Source organism: Heptranchias perlo, chromosome 20 (assembly GCF_035084215.1).
Source record: "Heptranchias perlo isolate sHepPer1 chromosome 20, sHepPer1.hap1, whole genome shotgun sequence".
Classification (NCBI taxonomy): domain Eukaryota; kingdom Metazoa; phylum Chordata; class Chondrichthyes; order Hexanchiformes; family Hexanchidae; genus Heptranchias; species Heptranchias perlo.
In genome coordinates, this window is record NC_090344.1 from 13,871,922 (window position 1) to 13,891,635 (window position 19,714).

The window sequence follows — 19,714 nt, forward strand, 5'->3', positions numbered from 1 at the left end:
TAGTCTCTCTTTACCAAATTGCTTTCGAGTGCACGACTTGAGTTATCAAGTAAGACGTTTCAGAATTAGTTGCTCTTAAAATACATTGCTTGTGAGGATACTGAGAGTCGTGCCGATTTATGGCACGCTCTGTTCCCTTTGTATTGCAACCTACACATAGAATTGAATCATAGAAAGCTGATAGCACGGAAAGAGGCCATTCGCACCATCGAGTCCGTGCGAGATCTCTGCAAGAGCAATCCAGCTGGAACCACTCCCCCGCCTTTCCCCGAAGCCCTGCATTTTTTTTTCCTTTCAAGTACTGATCCAGCTCCCCTTTGAAGGCCATGATTGAATCTGCCTCCATCACACCCTCGGGCAGTGCATTCCAGATCCGAACCTCTCGCTGTGTAAAAAAGTTTTTCCTCATGTCACCTTTGGTTATTTTGCCAATAACTTTAAATCTCTGTCCTCTGGTTCTTGACCCTTCCGCCAATGGGAACAGTTTCTCTCCATCTTCCATGCCTCGATCCTTCATGATTTTGAATACCTCTATCAAATCTCGACAAAACCGTCTCTGTTCCAAGGAGAACAACCTCAGATTCTCCGTTCTATCCACGTAAGTAAAGTCCCTTATCCCTGGAATTATTATAGTATTTTTTTCTGCACCCCCTCGAAGGCCTTCACATCTTTCCTGAAGTGCGGTGTCCCGAACCCCACACAAAATTTCAGTTGTGTTCGAACCAGTGTGTTATAAAGTTTCATCCTGACTTCTATACTTTTATACTTTTGTACTCTATACATCTATTTCTAAAGCCCAAGATGCCGTATGCTTTTTAACCGCTTTCTCAACCTGCCCTGCCACATTCAACGATTTGTACACATAAACCCCTCTTTGTTCCTCTACCGCTTTTACATTTGTGCCCTGGAGTTTATTTTGCCTCTCCTCGTTTTTCCGACCGAAATGTATCACTTCGCATTTTTTTGCGTTAAATTTCATCTACCCCGTCTCCGCCCATGCCACCAGCCTGTCTATATCCTTTGAAGTCTATCACTATTCTTATCACTGTTTGCTACCCTTCCAAGTTTTGTTTCATCTGCAAATTTTGAAATTGTGCTCTGTGCACTCAAGTCCAAGTCATTAATATATATCAAGAAAAGCAGTGGTCCCAGCACTGATCCCTGGGGAACGCCACTGTACACCTCTCGCCAGTTCGAAAAACAACAGTTCACCAGTAATCTGTTTCCTTCTGTTCGTCAATTCTGCATTTATGTTGTTTCTGCCCCGTTTATTCCATGGGCCGCAATCTTGATGAGAAGCCCACCATGCGGCACTTTAGCAAACACCTTTTGAAAGTCCTTATACACCACATCAACTAAATTGCCCTCATCTATCCTCTCTGTTACCTCATCAAAAAACTCTAACAGGTCAGTTAACCACGATTTGCCTTTAACAAATCCGTGCTGCCTTTCCCTAATCAATCCACTCTCGTCCAAGTGGCTGTTAATTCTGTCCCGGGTTATCGTTTCTAAACGTTTCCCCACCACCGAGGTTAAACTGACTGGCCTATAATTGCTGGGTTTAGCCGTACACCCTTTTTTGGACAAGGGTGTAACCTTTGCAATTTTCTAGTCCTCTGGCACCACCCACATATCTAAGGATGTTGGTAGATTATAGCCAGTACCTCCGCAATTTCCACCCTTACTTCCCTCAGCAACTGAGCATGCATCCCATCCGGACCGGGTGGCTTATCTACTTTAAGTACAGCCAGCCGTTCAAGTGCCTCTTCCTTAGCAATTTTTAGACCATCCATAATCTCAACGATAACTTCCTTTGCTGAGACTCTGGCAGCAGCTTCTTGGTAAAGATAGATGCAAAGTATTCATTTGGTACCCAGGCAATCCCCTCTGCCTCCATGAGTAGACCTCCTTTTTCGTGCCGAATCGGCATCACCCCTCCTCTGACTACCCGTTTACTGTTTGCATGCCTGTCGAAGTCTTTTGGATTCCCTTTTATGTTGGCCGTCAGTCTATCGTCATATTTCTCTTTGCCTCTCATTTCCTTTTTCACTTCTCCTCTGACCTCCCTAAATTCGGCCTGGTGAATTTACGCATAAAAAAGTCAGCATTTCTTTCAGCCGGAAACAGAAAGTTACTGGTTGATCAATGGCGATTTGAACAAGTATTCGTCTTTTTTACAGAGTTGAATGAGTTTTGCGAAATTAATACAGTGAACTAATACAGTAAAGTTGAATTCCTGATCGGGAACCGCCTCAGACGGCGCATTACTGCCCATCCCTGGGAAACAAGATACTATCGAAACTTTGACAACACATCTCAGTTCCCCCTACAAAGTCACAGCTTGCCAGCTGTTCCGAAATTTGGAGCCTGGCCAGGGAGTTAAACGCTGGACCTTCAGCTCACTGCCCACTTTAAAAGTCTGATACTCTACAGACTGAGCTACCCAGGCTCGATACTACATAAGCTCCCTTCGTACATATTCATGGGAGATCTCTGAATTATCCCTGCAGTCGTCGAACGAGGGTGAGTTCCGTTTGATAAAATTCTCAGCAACGTGTTGAGGAGAATCCTTGTTTCTGTTGAACAAGATGTAAGAAACATGAACAGTGAACTCGTGAGTTTACAATTCTTCTTGTTTGTGCCAAATGTCGTGTCATTCGTTAGCAGCAATTAAAATAGCACTTTACCCAGCGGCTCAAAAGCTGAACTTGTCCCACACGGGAGTTGGAAAAGGCATCTCGACCTTTCATCGTATTAACATCTGAAAGCTGAATAATTTCACCCGTGACACAGTGAAACCAGGCAGCATATTTCTCTTCCAAATTTTCCCAACACGAAACTTCCAACCGATGAATATCGGTTTAAAGAAAAGAAGAATTGTGTGTTTGGTTCTTTAGATTTAAAGATCTTGTACCGGCCCCTTTGCCATATGAGCTGCCGCTAAAAGCCCCCTCTCCCCCTGTGAACAAGTAAACTGGCACTTGCTATTGAAAGACGGTAGGCCAGAGGAACCCAAATTCCCACAAGAGCGTATTGTAAAAACGACTGGTTGTTAACAAGTTGCGTTATGGAAGATACCATTTCTACCTTGAACTCCGATCAAAATGTTCGGAGTAAAAGATTTGATTGTTTTATAAGACGCTCGAACTCACAACCTGGTCATTTCTGGAGCCCATACTGCTATAAATAAGTAACGCACGCTTAACAATTGTGCAACACGAGAGCAGCGAACAACCGACAGCATCAGCGCTCCTGCCAAACAGCTTTATTTTCGGACTCTCAATTATTATGATGTGGAGATGCCGGTGATGGACTGGGGTTGACAATTGTAAACAATTTTACAACACCAAGTTATAGTCCAACAAATTTATTTTAAATTCCAAATTTCAAATAAATTTGTTGGACTATAACTTGGTGTTGTAAAATTGTTCTCAATTATCACTTCGAGATCTTTCTCAAACACAAGCCTCCAATCAAGATGCGCTTCGTTAAATAACAATTCCTAAATCAAGAGAGTTTTGATCGATCATGACTAAAGCATGTACAATTTCCTCACCTGTTCCATTTCATCCCCTGGGGTGGAAACCATCAGCTCCTGGAGATTTGTCTATCTTTCGCCTCCTCATTTTCTCCATTGCCATCATTTTACTTGTACTGAATCCCCTTGATTTATTAACAGTTTTCCTCGTGTCTCTGGTATGATAGCGTCATCCATTTCTGTGACGACCGATGCAAAGTAAAAATTTAGCAACTCTGACATTTCCTGATTTTCAATTACAATATCACTTCCATCTGTCTTTAAGCAGCCCACATTACTCTCAGCCTCCCTTCTTTCTCTTAATATACTCGTAAAAACCTTGAGAGTTGTCCTCATTTTAAATCATAAGTTTTTCTCCTTTTCCCTTTTTGCTCCTCTTACGATTTTTTTAGTTTCAGCACCACAATAAACAACACTCCGCTGTAAAGTTCGGCTCAATAGTTCTCCAATGTCAGAGCGAGAATTGTCTGAAGCCCTGATTTATTTAATGTCACAAATACAATCACACATAATCATCCATGTATCAACGCACTGAAGGATGCACAAAGATAAACTCAGCGAGAAATGCAGTCAGTGTCGGGATGCACAGGTGAACGGACAAACGAAATGGACAGAGACAAAACGGCCTGAACCCCCAACATTGAAGTGTCGCTGATAGATATTAGTGAGGAGGTGGGGGCCCCATGTCATCAATTGGCGCTGTGGCTTAGTTGGTTAAAGTATCTGTCTAGTAAACAGGAGATCCTGGGTTCAACTCCCAGCAGTGCCTTGTGCAGCTCGTTATTTTACCTAATTTATGGAATAAAGCGACAAAATAACAATGTGGTGTTCGTATTTGTTCAGGTTTCAGGAGGAAACGGATAACAGAATGACTGTTCAAAAACGCCCTTTAATTCCACAGACAGACCTCTCAGAGAATGTGTCTGTAACACATTAATTTAAGGACACGTTCTTGTTTCTGGGCTCATTGGGATCGGGGTATAATTCACGATTTGAGGTTCAAAGCCGGAAGACATCCTAATTTGGACCAAGACTTGTGATCTTGACCTGCGGGACAAACGTTTGCAAAGAGGAAAAAGAAGTCCTCAAATCGCTCGACCTGAATCTGCAGGCCCACATGAAATATATCCCAGGATGTTAACAGAAGCAAGGAAGGAAATAGCGGAGGCTCTGACCATCATTTTCCAATCCACCCTGGCAAAAGGCGTCGTGCAGGAGGATTTGAGGATTGCTAACGTTGTACCATTGTTGAAAAAGGGAGACAGGGATAGATCGAGTAAATACAGGCCAGTCGGCCTGAACTCGAGCTGAAGTATGAATCGTCATTTAGAAAGGCACGGATTAATCAAGGACAGTCAGCGTGGATTTGTTAAGGGATGGTCGTTTGAATTGAATTATTTCAGGAGGTATCAATGAGGATCGATGAGGGTATCGCGATTGATGAAATCAACATGGATTTTAACGAGGCTTTTGACAAAGTCCTACAGGGCAGATTTGTCAAAAATGTAAAAGCCCATTGGATCCAAGGGACATTGGCAAGTTGAATCCAAAATTGGCTGAGTAGCAGGAAGCAAGCGGTTGTGGTCGACGGGTGCTTTTGTGACTGGAAGGCTGTTTCGAGTGGGGTTCCATGCGGCTTCGTACTAGGTCCCTGCTTTTCGTGGTACAGATCATCGATTTAGACTGAAATGTAGGGGGCATGATGAAGAAATTTGCAGATGATACAAAAATTGTTCCTGTGGTTGAGAGTGAGGAGGAAAGCTGTCGACTGCAGGAAGATATCCATAGAGCGGACAGGTGGATAGAAAAGTGGCAAATGCAATTCAATCTGAAGAAATGTGAGGTAATGCATTTGGTGGGGGGGGGGGGCAAAAAGGCAAGGGAGTACATAACAAATATTGCAATTAATTTGCCATTTACACGCCCATTCTGCGAATTTACTAATGTCTTCCTTTATTATTCGCATTTTTCTTTGTATTAACTACAGCTCGCAATTAGGTGTCGTCCCTAAGTTTTGAAATTGTACTTCCGATTCCCGTGTCCAAATCATGAATGTAAATTTTGAACAAAAGTGGTCCCAGCACCGATAAATTGTGAACAACAGTTGTGCCAGCATCGATAAATTGTGAACAACCTTGGTCCCAGCACCTATAAATTGTGAACAACAGTGGTCCCAGCACCGATAAATTGTGAACAACTGTCGTCCCAGGAATTTTGATCTTGAACTGCAGTTGAAACTTTTGCACAAAAGAAAATAACGTCCCCAAATCGTCTCACGTGAATCTCAAATGCTTTGGGAAGAAGTCCAATAGAAACAATCAGGACTTTAAAGGCACCTCAACGACCTGAACTTTCGTTGAATGAATTGTGTTAGCCATTGCATTCGACCGTGAAATCGCTCTTGACTTTCATCTCATTGAAGCAGAGTGTGGCCGCTTTGCATCTGTGAGCATGTCGGTGGCGTCTTTACATTTGATATTGATCGCTTCCAATTTGTAAAATTTCATCAATCGTCAGGAAAAAGAAACCGAGAATCGAGTTGTCCATCTAAGTGATGAGCTGAAGGGATTGGTGATCCAAGCAGATCTGGAAAATGCGTGGTGCAATCGGTCAGGAGTTCCAAATCCACCCTCCAGCCACTCGGCAATCATATTGAATGAACTTTACTCTGGCCCAGTGTCGCCGCACTGAAATCGAGTATTTCTCCGGCATGTTTTTCTTCATAGTTGCTGGTTCAAGAGTGAAGACTGGCTGGTTGGATTTTCACTCCGACAAGCTTTAATCATTCATTTTTCACTGACTGTAGACAGTTGTTATATTGGTCGCTGCAATCTCAAAGTTTAGCCCAGTGAATTATTGGTTTAGCAGGTGATCTCTTCACCTGTTCTCGGCGGTGTTATCCGTTAGCGTGAAAGTTTGATTGTTCGAGCCCTTATTTTATTTTTCCTCAGGATTCATCGTCTCAAAGTTCCAGGGTTTCAACGCATGTTTTGGAATCAAGAAAATGTACCGGAATCATTGCCAGCTGTGCAGGGCTGATATTCCACCATTTACCCTGCGGTCGGGAATCAGGCACATGAATCATATAAAGGAATGGAACATTGGCTTCACGGTAATTACAATTCTCCTTGACAGACAAGCCCCCGAAAGGCCCGAAGGGAGGCCGCATTCGCAGCAGGAGAGCTGGTTCGCTGTGACATGGAGATTTCTGTAGTGAGTGAGACCAGACTGTTCCTATGTTCAGAGAATAAATTTCACACCCTTTATTTTGGAAAAGCAAAACGGTGGGTATTTTTGTCATAGCCCGATGCCTCTCCTGTTGTATCAGATGTTCCTCGTTGCGTTCCTTTCACCTTGATCGGAGAACCAGTTCGGGCGTCCCTGTGATAAACAGCGACAATTGCCAGTTAATGTTAAATTTAACAACGACTCCACTGCGTTTTAAATCCCACTCTTAAGATGCAGTCTATAAAATGAAAAAAAATCATCACATTCAAAGCATAAAATCTTATTAAAGTTTTGACTGTCTCTCGGTAACCACGTCAACATCGCCTTCAGTCTGGAATAGAAAGTTATCGATTGATTCATGGTGATCAAAACAGGGATTCAACGACGAACAGGATTTAATTAGCTTCATGTAATCAATTTTATAAGTTCCTAACTCTTTTTAAAGTTAATTCCCTAACTGTGAATCGAACCTCGCGGCGGTGAGAGGACCGAATTCTCACCACCAGGCCATTGGGGAACTCCCGAGATTGCGCACGAGAGAAAGTGGAAATGATGACATTAGTTTTTCTTTCGCTCTTTCATGATTCATTCAGCTCTGTGTTTATTCTCAGGCCTCTTATCTCTCCTTCTTTTCAGCTTCTGACTGCGAATATTCCTGTGGCTAAATATGAATAATATAGAACATCTCACAGCCCCGTTATATTTGCTGTTCCTCTGTGCAGTTCTGTGCAAAATCAAACTGTACGCAAATACCGACAGTGCCTCTCTCTCACTCCCCAAAGAAGCAGCAGGAGATGCCACTTTAAACTGTCAGTTGCTTCAAATGATTCCCGATGGACCTTCGTGCCCTTGCAGCTTTCACAGGAGCTGCATTCGGTGCGTGAATTTTGGAAACGGGAACATGTCCATCAGCAGCTTGTGGTCGTATTTTACCTCACTTTCCATTTCATGTACATGCCGACTTGCACTTGCTGATGTCATTGCCTGAACATCACCTCTGTCGCGATAGTATTAAGGGATATGGGCCAAAGGCAGGTATATGGAGTTAGATCACAGATCAGCCATGATCTTATCAAATGGCGGAGCAGGCACGAGGGGCTGAATGGCCTACTCCAGTTCCTGTGTTCCAATTCCTATATAATCTGCACTGCTTATAACGCTGCCCATTTTGGTGTCATCGGCAAACTTCCATATGTCGCTCTCTATCCCGTCATCTAAAATCAATGAGACCGCCTGAAGAGGGGGAGATTCACATTCAGCATCAATCTCTGCATCATCTTGAGACATTTTATTTACTTCACATGTGTTGCACTTTGGAAACTTCAGCACTCTGTCCTCTGGAGCTCAAACATGCACTTTAATCCTACCAACAGGAACACTGAAAAGATGTCAGAAGCCAATTGGTGAATTTTACACTCAACGTCGCGGAACAGCAAGAGCCCATCGGGGATTTGAGCCCGGGACTTCTCGGATATTAATCAAACAAAGCCCCCGAAACAAGAATCATACATCTAAACCAGCCAGACGCTGTTACTTACATCATGCAGCCAGTGTAAAGTTTCGCTGTCACCCATAGCCGATCGGCTACCCTTTCAGACCTCTTCTGTCCATCCAATCTCGTTTTCTATTCCGGTATACAGCAATATCAAGTTGTACACTAACTATTTCCAGTCACCAATATTAGTTTCCCTTCACTGAATTGGTTTCGTCTCTACGACTTATATTATCAAGCAAGACGTTTCAGAATTAGTTGCTCGGAAACTACATTGCTTTGGAGGATACTGAGAGGTGTCGTTAAAAAGAGAGACCTTGGAGTGCATGTCCACAGATCCCTGAAGGGAAGAGGAGAGTTGGTTAAGGTGGTTAAAAAGGTATAAAGGATACTTTGCTTTATTAGCCGTGGCATAGAATGTAAGAGCAGGGAGGTTATTCTGGAACTGAATAAAACACTAGTTCGTCCATAGCTGGAGTATTGCGTACAGTTTTGGTCACCACATTACAGGAAAGATGGGACTACACTAGAAATGGTACAGAGATTTACGACGATGTTGCGAAGAGTGGAGAATTTTGGCTATGAGGATAGATTGGATCGGCTGAGGTTGTTTTCTCTGGAACCGACGAGGCTGAGGCGAGATTTAATTGAGGTGTATAAAATTATCACGGGCCTCGATAGAGTGGATAGGAAGGACCTGATTCACGTCTCAGAGAGTTCAATAAAAAGGGTCATAGATTTAAGGTAATTGGTAGAAGGATGAGAGTGGAGCAGAGGGGATTTTTTTTCCACCCAGCGGGTGGTGAGGGTCTGGAACTCACTGCCTGAGAGGTTGGGAGAAGCAGAAACACCAATCGGGTTTAAAAAGCACATCAATATGCACTTGAAGAGCCGTAACCTACAAGACTACGGACTAAACGCTGGTAAGTCGGTTGATGCTGGATATCTATTTTCCGGCCGGTACAAACATGATGGGCCGAATGGCCTCCGCTAACGTAAATTTTAATGATTCTATGATTCTTTGATATAATTGCCGTCTGTCTCGGCATGGTGATAATATACACTATACCATAAGAACACTTTAAACAAATTGATGCGTAGTTTCACTGTGAGAGCGAAGAGATCTTAATGTGTAGACATTGACTGCAGCAGCTGGGTTGCACCTTTACTTTTCCTACCGTCTCAACCTTTCTTTAACCTTCTCTGCTGGTGTTGCAGGATCGATCAGCCAACGCCGTTCAAGGAAGCCTGAGAAGTCCATCAGAGGACAACACAAGAGACAGAGACAGGGAGAGATAGAGAAATGCATGCAAAGAAAATAAAGAGTATAAACAGAATCATAGAATCATAAAATGGTTACAGCAGAGAAGGAGGCCATTCGTCCCATCGAGCTCGTACCGGCTCGTTGTTAAAGCAATCAAGCTAGTCCCATTCCCCCGCCCCTTCCCGTTAGCCCTGAATTTATTTCCCTTCAAGTATTTATCCAATTCCTTTTTGAAAGCCACCTTTCAATCAGCGCATTCCAGATTACAACTACTCGCTGGGTAAAGAAGTGTTTCCTTATGTCGCCTTTGGTTCTTTTGCCAATCACCTTAAATCTGTGTCCTCTGGTTCTCGACCCTTCCGCCAATGGGAACAGTTTCTCTTTATTTATTTATTCCAACCCTTCATGATTTTGAGCACTTCGATCAAATCACCTCTTAACGTTCTCTGATCTAAGAACAACCCGAGCACGGGGTAAATGCGGTCAGTTAGCTTCAATTCATTTATTGGAGCATTAAACAGCTCTTTAAACATTACTGTGACATTATGGTAGCGTGGCCTCGCGGTCTAAAGTGTTAAATTTAGTTTCTATAGAGGCGTGGGTTTGAATCCCACTGCTGTTAGAATTTCTGCCAAAATTTATTTTGATCTGTTCACAGAAAACCCGATTGTAGTGCGATGGAGCAGAGGATGTGAAAGAAGCTGAAAGTGAACGTGCAGATATTATTTTCATCACGGGGACAGGACACGTTTCCACAGGTAAGCGTCTCTCACCTTAAGATTCTTTCCAGCAGAGTAGGACAGGTGATCAAAGTGACCGGGCTCTAGCAGTGCAATCAGTCAGTGCGCGGTCCTTATATGAACGTACAAGGTCGGGAAATGGCGAGGTTGTTCGTCGAGTCTCACCTAGATCAACGAATCCTTTTCCTTGTGAACATTTCGAACGGAGCTGAACGTATAATTGAGTGTTCCAAAATGCATCAATTCTTTGTATCGCCACGTGGTTCCTCTTGTTGCAATATCAGATGTGATATTTAGTGTTATTAGTTTACAGGAGGGAGGCTGCGGTATTGGAGCCGCAAACTATGATTTTGATCCATCCACAAATTATGCAATTTAGCTTGAGGTTTAAACAAGCGCGTTAAACCGCTCAGTCACGATACTTTCCATCTTGCGATCTTCAGGAGCTACTTTCACAGGAATAGAATGACTGCAAGCAAGAATTCTACCCCTCAAGCACCAATGCTCGCAGGCAGCAGGATGAATGTGTCCAGTTGGAAACCTGACTGAAGGAACATGCAGTCTGACAGAGCCGGAAGTCCAGCAGATTGACTTTTGCGGTTTGCAGATGATGTGCCTCCATCTTGAGAGTGTTTCGCCAATCCAGCTCAGAGAGGATTAAGCATTATAAATTCGGGTGGGACTGGAGCCACTTGTATCAGATGAAGTGTAGGGGGTTATTTCCCTTCCTTGACGGGCATTAATGATCCTGTTGCTGTTTTGCTGCAAAATTACACTTCCCAGCGCCGAAATCACCGAACCCTGAACTAAAATTCAACGATGGTGAGATTCGGACACACAACCTTTGCAGTGATTTGAAGAAGTCCCACGTGCTATCCATGGCACCACAAATCGGCTGTCGATTAGGTTATTTCACGTTACCCATATGCTGCTTTGGAACTTTTGCTGCGGTGCAGCAAGTGGTTCAAAAGCTCAGTGGGGATTCATAGCGCTCCTGAGAAATCGACACAGGGACGGTTTGTGCAATGCATCGTCCTCTCTCTCTCTCCCATTTGCTCACTCTCGCTTTCTCTCTTGAGCTCTGACTCTCCCCATTTATCTCAAGAGGGCTGGAAAACAAGGGGTGGATGTTATGTTACAGCTGCACAGAGCTCTGGTGAGACCCCATCTGGAGGATTGCATTCAGTTCCGGGCACCCACCTCAGGAAGGATGCTCGAGGGGCTGAATGGCCTACTCATGTTCCCAAGTTCCAATGAATGGAACAATAATTCAAGTATAGAGACCCTAATGTCTCAGGATAAGTGAGTGAAGAATGTTTTCTGTTTGAAGTACTGATTTCATTAATTGAATACTCCCAGTGTCCTACCTCATTGCAGCCCAGTCCGGACAAACTGCTCGCACAAAGTGGCATTTTCTGTGAGAACACGAAAGACTTGTTCAGGCCATGACAGTACCGAGTGCGGGTAGGCCTGCGCGTGAAATGGAAAAGTGAGTTGAAACACTCCAACAAGCAGCGGATGTCTCTGTTCCCATTTCCAAAATGCACGCACGCACGGGCCCATGATCCCCACTCACACTCTCCTTCCAATCTCACACACCTTTGCTTTGGTTTGAAATCGTGTATGTTTTCACAATGGGATTTAATTTGAAGAAAGCAGTGCTGTAACAACCCGGGGATATTGAAGAGATGCAGTACAAGAAGATACATAAAAGGCAAATGATAACAATGACTGTTCTCACACTGTGAGCTACAGTTAAAGGCTGACAACATTTAAAGTCTCATGCAGCAGGTCCGGGTCCAAATCTTTCACGTGGCATCTCCTTCTGTTTCTGTCACTCCTTTTCCTCCACGGAGAGTGGATTTGGAATTCCTGTGCGGCTGCATTGCGCATTTTCCAGATCTGCTTCGAGCGCAATTCACTCCAGTTCATCAATTGCAGATATTAGTTTGATCAAGGGGAGAGGACACCATTTCACAGACAACGGCTGTTCATCCTATTGTTTTTCTAGCAGAGTAGGGCAGATCATCAAAGTAACCGGATTGGGTGAACTGTCCGTACAGGTGCCTGGTGGGCTCGTGGTTATGATTCGGCGTTCACACCTATAGAATTAATTACATGAAACCAAATAAACTCGACGAAAAGAGGAATATTTCTGTAAACACCATTAACCAACCTATAACATTATGTTGCAGACTGAAAGAGACGCCAACGTGGTTACCGAGTGACAGTCACAAGTTTAATAATGATTTGTTTTGTATGTGAAACGCTTTTCAGACTGCATTTTAGGAGACTGGTTGTACAGCTTGCTAAAGTAAAACATGCCACAATGTCGTGATCGCGGGTTTGATTCCTGTATGGGTTGATAAGGGGCTTTGTTTTGGGTATTCGTAATTTTAAAATCCAAGCTTTACAATCAGATCCACAGACAAATTCACGGGACAATTTTATTGAATAACATCCATTGTAACTTTATCCCTGGGCCGGAGAAACAAGTCTTTATTTTTCTTTTTCTTTCTCCGGTTTGCAGAGAAACGTTTAACTCGCGGCCTGTTCCCATTAATGATCATCAGCAACAACAGAAAGACAGAGCGGGTCTGACCGCCCCGAGATGTGGAAAAAGGATCAGTTTAGAACAAATGCATCAAATCAAATGGTCACCCGGCACCGAGAGAGGAAAAACCAAGAGGAAAAGGCAGAAGGTAACAGAGAAATAAAAACCAAATGCAGACGATATAAATATTTCCCATCCTTGATGTCTCTCTGTTCCATCCCCAATCCTTCAGTGGCGGGGATAAAATTTCACTGCAAATAAATGCGAGAATCGACCCAAAGAAGAAGAAACTAAATAACCAACCACAGTCCATAGATAAACACCACACTCATATATACACATCCACTGTTCAAGATATAAACACCGCACTCACAGACACACAACAGTTCATATATAAACATCGAACTGAAATATACACACTCACAGTTCATATATAAACATCACACTCATAAAACACACCCACAGTTCATATGTCAATACTGCACTCATATATATACATCCACAGTTCATATATAAACATCACACTCATATATACACTCCCACAGTTCATATATAAACATCGCTCTCATATATACACACCCACAGTTCATATATAAACATCGCTCTCACATATACACACCCACAGTTCATATACAAACATCGCACTCATATATACATACCCACAGTTCATATATAAACATCGCACTCATATATACATACCCACAGTTCATATACAAACATCGCACTCATATATACACACCCACAGTTCATATATAAACATCGCACTCATATATACATACCCACAGTTCATATATAAACATCGCTCTCATATATACACACCCACAGTTCATATACAAACATCGCACTCATATATACATACCCACAGTTCATATACAAACATCGCACTCATATATACACACCCACAGTTCATATATAAACATCGCACTCATATATACATACCCACAGTTCATATATAAACATCGCACTCATATATGCACACCCACAGTTCATATGTCAATACTGCACTCATATATACACATCCACTGTTCGTATATAAACATCTCACTCAAATACACTCACCCACAGTTCATATTTAAACATCGCACACCTATATATACAACGACAGTTCATATATAAACATCGCACCCACATATACAAATCCACAGTCCAGAGATCAACATCGCACTCATATATACATACCCACATTTCATATATAAACATCGCACGCATATATAAACACCCACAGTTCATATCTAAACATTGCATTCATATACACTCACCCACAGCTCATATATAAATAGCGCATTCATTGATAGTCACCTACAGCTTATATATTAAAATCGCATTTTTTTTATTCGTGCATGCGATGTGGGCGTCGCTGGCGAGGCCAGCATTTATTGCCAATCCCTAATTGGCCTTCCAGAACTGCTGCAGTCCGTGCGGAGAAGCTTCTCCCACAGTGCGGTTAGGAAGGGAGTTCCAGGATTTTGAACCAGCGACGATGAAGGAACGGCGATATATTTCCAAGTCGGGATGTTGTGTGACTTGGCGGGGAACGTGCAGGTGGTCTTGTTCCCATGTGCCTGCTGCCCTTGTCCTGCTAGGTGGTAGAGGTCGCGGGTTTGGGAGGTGCTGTCGAAGAAGCCTTGGCGAGTTGCTGCACTGCATCCTGTGGATGGTAAACACTGCAGCCACGGTGCGCCGGTGGTGAAGGGAGTGAATGTTTAGGGTGGTGGATGGGGTGCCAATCAAGCGGGCTGCTTTGTCCTGGATGGTGTCGAGCTTCTTATGTGTTGTTGAGCTGCACTCATCCAGGCGAGTGGAGAGTATTCCATCACACTCCTGACTTGTGACTTGCAGATGGTAGAAAGGCTTTGGGGGTCAGGAGGTGAGTCACTCGCCGCAGAATATCTAGCCTCTGACCTGCTCTTGCAGCCACAGTATTTATATGGATGGTCCAGTTAAGTTTCTGGTCAATGGTGAGCCACAGGATGTTGATGGTGGGGGATTCGGCGATGGTAATGCCGTTGAATGTCAAGGGCAGGTGGTTAGACTGTCGCTTGTAGGAGATGGTCATTGCCTGGCCCTTGTCTGGCGCCAATGTTACATGCCACTGATGAGCCCAAGCCTGGCTGTTGTCCAGGTCTTGCTGCATGCCGGCTCGGACTGCTTCGTTATTTGAGGGGTTACGAATGGAACTGAACACTTTGCAATCATCAGCGAACATCCCCATTTCTGAACTTATGATGGAGGGGAGGTCATTGATGAAGCAGCTGAAGATGGTTGGGCCGAGGACACTGCCCTGAGGAACTCCTGCAGCAATGTCCTGGGGCTGAGATGTTTGGCCTCCAACAACCACTACAATCTTCCTTTTTGCTAAGTATGACACCAGCCACTGGAGAGTTTACCCCCTGATTCCCATTGATTTCAATTTTACTGGAGCTACTTGGTGCCACACTCGGTCAAATGCTGCCTTGAAATGAAGGGCAGTCACTCTCACCTCACCTCTGGAATTCAGCTCTTTTGTCCATGTTTGGACCAAGGCTGTAATGAGGTCTGCAGCCGAGTGGTGCTGGCGGACCCCAAACAGAGCATCGGTGAGCAGGTTATTGGTGAGTAAGTGCCGCTTGATAGCACTGTCGACGACACCTTCCATCACTTTGCTGATGATTGATAGTAGACTGATGGGGCGGTAATTGGCCGGATTTGATTTGTCCTGCTTTTTGTGGACAGGACATACCTGGGCAATTTTCCTCGTTGTCGGGTAGATGCCAGTGTTGTAGCTGTACTGGAACAGTTTGGCTAGAGGCGCAGCTCGTTCTGGAGCACAAGTCTTCAGCACTGCAGCTGGGATGTTGTTGGGGCCCATAGCCTTTGCTGTATCCAGTGCACTCAGCCGTTTCTTGATATCACGTGGAGTGAATCGAATTGGCTGAAGACTGGCTTCTGTGATGGTGGAGATATCGGGAGGAAGCTGAGATGGATCATCCACTCGGCACTTCTTCCTGAAGATGGTTGCAAACGCTTCAGCCTTGTCTTTTGCACTTACGTGCCGGATTCTGCCATCATTGAGGATGGGGATGTTTACACAGCCTCCTCCTACCGTTAGTTGTTTAATTGTCCACCACCATTCACGACTGGATGTGGCAGGACTGCAGAGCTTTAATGTGATCCGTTGGTTGTGGATTCGCTGAGCTCTGTCTATGGCATGTTGCTTCCGCTGTTTAGCATGCATGTAGTCCTGAATTGTAGCTTCACTAGTTTGGAACCTAATTTTTAGGTACGCCTGGTGCTGTTCCTGGCATGCTCTTATGCACTCCACATTGAACCAGGGTTGATCCCTGGCTTGTTTATTAATGGTAGAGTGAGGAATATGCCGGGCCAAGATATTACAGATTATGCTGGAATACGATTCTGCTGCTGTTGATGGCCCGCAACACCTCATGGATGCCCAGTTTTGAGCTGCTAGACCTGTTCTGAATCTATCCCATTTAGCACGGTGGTAGTGTCACACAACACGTTGGATGGTATCCTCAGTGCGAAGACGGGACTTCATCTCCACGAGGACTGTGCGGTGGTCACTCCTACCAATACTGTCATGGACAGATGCATTTGCGACAGGTAGATTGGTGACGACGAGGTCAAGTAACTTTTTCCATCGTGTTGGTTCTCTCACCATCTGCCGCAGTTCCAGTCTGGCAGCTATGTCCTTCGGGCCTCGGCCAGCTCAGTCAGCAGTGATACGACCGAGCCACTCTTGGTGATGGACATTGAAGTCCTCCATCTCGAGTACACCCTGTGCCCTTGCTACCCTCAGTGCTTCCCCCAAGTGTTGTTCAACATGGAGGAGGATTGATACATCAGCTGAGGGAGGGCGGTTGGTGGTAATCTGCAGGAGCTTTTCTTGCACTTGTTTGACCTGATGCCATGAGATTTCCTGGGGTCCAGAGTCAATGTTGAGGACTCCCAGGGCCACTCCCTCCTGACTGTATATCACTGCACCGCCACCTCTGGTCGGTCTGTCCTGCCGGTGGGACAGGACATGCACAGGGATGGTGATGGAAGAATCTTGGACGTTGGCTGAAAGGTATGATTCTGTAAGTATGGCTATGTCAGGCTGTTGCTTGACTGGTCAGTGGGACAGCTCTCCCAATTTTGGCACAAGTCCCCAGATGTTAGTGAGGAGGACTTTGCAGGGTCGACTGGGCTTGGTTTGCCTTTGTCGTGTCCGGTGCCTAGTGGTCCGATGCCGGGTGGTCGTCCGGTTTTATTCTTATTATGACTTTTATTAGCGAGATTTTACAACTGAGTGGCTTGCTAGGCCTTTTCAGAGGGCAATTAAGAATCAACCACATTGCTGTGGCTCATTTATACTCACTCACAGTTCACATATAAACAACTCATTCATATATACTCACCCACAGTTCATATATAAACATCGCACTCATATTTTTACACCCACAGTTCACATATAAACATCGCTCTCATATATAAACTCATTCGGTTTATAAAGCAACAGCGCGCTCATACACCCATACCCAGTTTATAGTAGCAGATCGGTACCGATCGCCGATAGAGCTCTCAGATTCCGAGAGTCCGAAGTAGCAGCGACCGAACAAATTCTGGATCTCATCCTTAACACAGACCGGTCGATCCTCCTGTAAAATTACATCGCACTTGGATATCAGGGAGGGTAATGGTTTCTGAGAATGTATCAGGGAGCCTAATGGCTTCTTAGTGGCGATCGATCGGGGCAAGGGGATCTCAGAGAGGGGAAGGGACTGTCAGAGGGTATCATAGAGTGTAAGGGGATCTCAGAGCGGGGAAGGGATAGTCAGATGTCATCAGAAAGTGTCAGGGGGCTCAGAGAAGGGAAGGGACTGTCAGAGGGCATCGGAGAGTACATTATGAACTGGGAGAGGGGAAGGACTGCCGAGTCTGAGAGAGTGTAAGGGGGCTCAGGGCAGATCTGTGCAAGGGGCACTCAGTGGGTATGAGAGAAGGAAAAGAACGCTGACAAGGTTCAAAGATGATCATGGACTCTCTGAGGTCAGAGACAGAGTGTATCAGAGAAGTTAAGGAGCTCAGCGAGAATCAAAGAGAGTAAGGGGGGCTCAGGATGTATCAGAGAGGCGAATGGATCCAGAGATGTCATCTTCTAAATATTACAATTTCGAACATTCAACATTTTTGATAACAGCAATAAATGAAGCCGATTGAACCGATAATCTGCCGTGTCCCATCTGGAGGGAATGAGAAGGTAGAATCGGGAGGGACTGGATATTTGGCAACGCTCAAGGTTTCATTTCACACAACTCAGTGTTGTGTCTGTTTTTTAACTGGATTTCATGAACTCGAGAAAAGAGGTTGCAATTTGAAAATTTTATTCCCCATTGTGAAAAATAGAACACAAATCGCCCAACGTGGGGCTCGAACCCACGACCCTGAGATTAAGAGTCTCATGCTCTACCGACTGAGCCAGCCGGGCTGGTTGCTAAAATTCTTCCCATTCTATTATTGTAGAGAGACAGCTGTTGGCTTTGCTGCAGGGGTTCAGTTCGTTCTGCAATCTCAGGGTTTCTCCTTCTGTGCACCTGATTTTCATTCTGGAGTCAGTCTGATGTCTTTTGCACGTCATTCAGCACCACGCTGAGCTGAAAAGGAACATCGGAACAGGAGAGGGCCATTCAGCCCATCTTCCTGCTGTGCCATTCAATTCGATCATGACGTGACCTGCAACTCAACTCTCCATCCCCGCCTTGGACACAAATCCCTTGGAACCCAAACCGAGAAATGATCTATCAATATCAGTCTTGAAAATTTGAATTGAGCCACAATCCACATCCTTTTGGCCTAGAGAGTTCCAGCTTTCGGCCGTATTTTGTTTGCTAAAGTAATTCCTGATTTCTTGCCTGATTGGTCTGTCTCCAATTTCAAGATTAAAACACCTCATTATGGATTCCGCCAACATAGAGAGAGATGACACAAAGATAGACAGAATTATAAGCAGTGCAGATGGAAGAATGAGATCACAGAGAGATATTACTCGAATAAGTGAATGGGCAAAACTGCGGCAAATGGATTTCAACGTAAGCAAGTTTGTGGCCGTCCACTTTGGACCTCAAAAAGATAGATCAGAAAACATATTAATGGATGTTACTCCAAAAAATTGACCTCATGACATTTTGTGTGGATTCGCTTGTTTCTCAAGTCTGCCAAACTTTGAAAAGTTACCGAAATATTGAAATAGGAACCTTATGGCCAGTTCGGGGATCGAACCCACGACCTAGGCGTTATTAGCACCACGCTCTAACCAACTGAGCTAACCGGCCATGTATACATCTTAGCTTTATGGGCTTACCCACGTGTTGGGTAGTTTGTGTTTATTTTTACACCGCCTGACACGGTTTTTGGACGAATGTTGATAACACCACATCCCTTTCACATTGTTACTTGTTTCTGCATACATTGTCGATGATCTTGATCAAAATTAACAAACAAAGAGCACTTTAATGCAACAAATTAAATTCCGATCAATATTATTTTACTAAGAATCAACAGCCCATCCATAAAACACTGCCCCGCTATAAAACCTGTGGGCAGGACCCTGAGCTGCTGTGAAAATGATATCACCGCAACGTGATTCGATCACGCTGCGTTTTGACGTTGAGTCAGATGTCTGTCTGTCTATCTGTCTGTCTGTTTATCCGTCTGATTGGGTCTCGGCCTTATTCTCAGGCCAGGCTTTTTGTTTGCTGGCTGCAGGCCTCGCTCCCCGACTGACTGAACAACTACCGGGCCGTGTGTCAGAATCAATGACTGTGACTGACTGTCTGCCCATTTATGGCCACATTTCTGAGTTCCTGCCTTCGCTCTGTGTCGCAGGCCTGTCTCTGTCCCTTAGGATCACAACACACCC

At 44.5% G+C, this 19,714-nt stretch overlaps 3 non-coding genes across 3 annotated transcripts; 1 reads left to right on the plus strand and 2 right to left on the minus strand.

Moving 5' to 3' along the window:
* Positions 1 to 4,233: 4,233 nt before the first annotated feature.
* trnat-agu (transfer RNA threonine (anticodon AGU)) lies at positions 4,234 to 4,307 on the plus strand. Its single transcript has one exon. It is a non-coding gene; the product is annotated as a tRNA-Thr (tRNA).
* A 13,903-nt stretch (positions 4,308 to 18,210) lies between these two features.
* trnak-cuu (transfer RNA lysine (anticodon CUU)) lies at positions 18,211 to 18,283 on the minus strand. Its single transcript has one exon. It is a non-coding gene; the product is annotated as a tRNA-Lys (tRNA).
* A 770-nt stretch (positions 18,284 to 19,053) lies between these two features.
* trnai-aau (transfer RNA isoleucine (anticodon AAU)) lies at positions 19,054 to 19,127 on the minus strand. Its single transcript has one exon. It is a non-coding gene; the product is annotated as a tRNA-Ile (tRNA).
* Between the last annotated feature and the right edge of the window lie 587 nt (positions 19,128 to 19,714).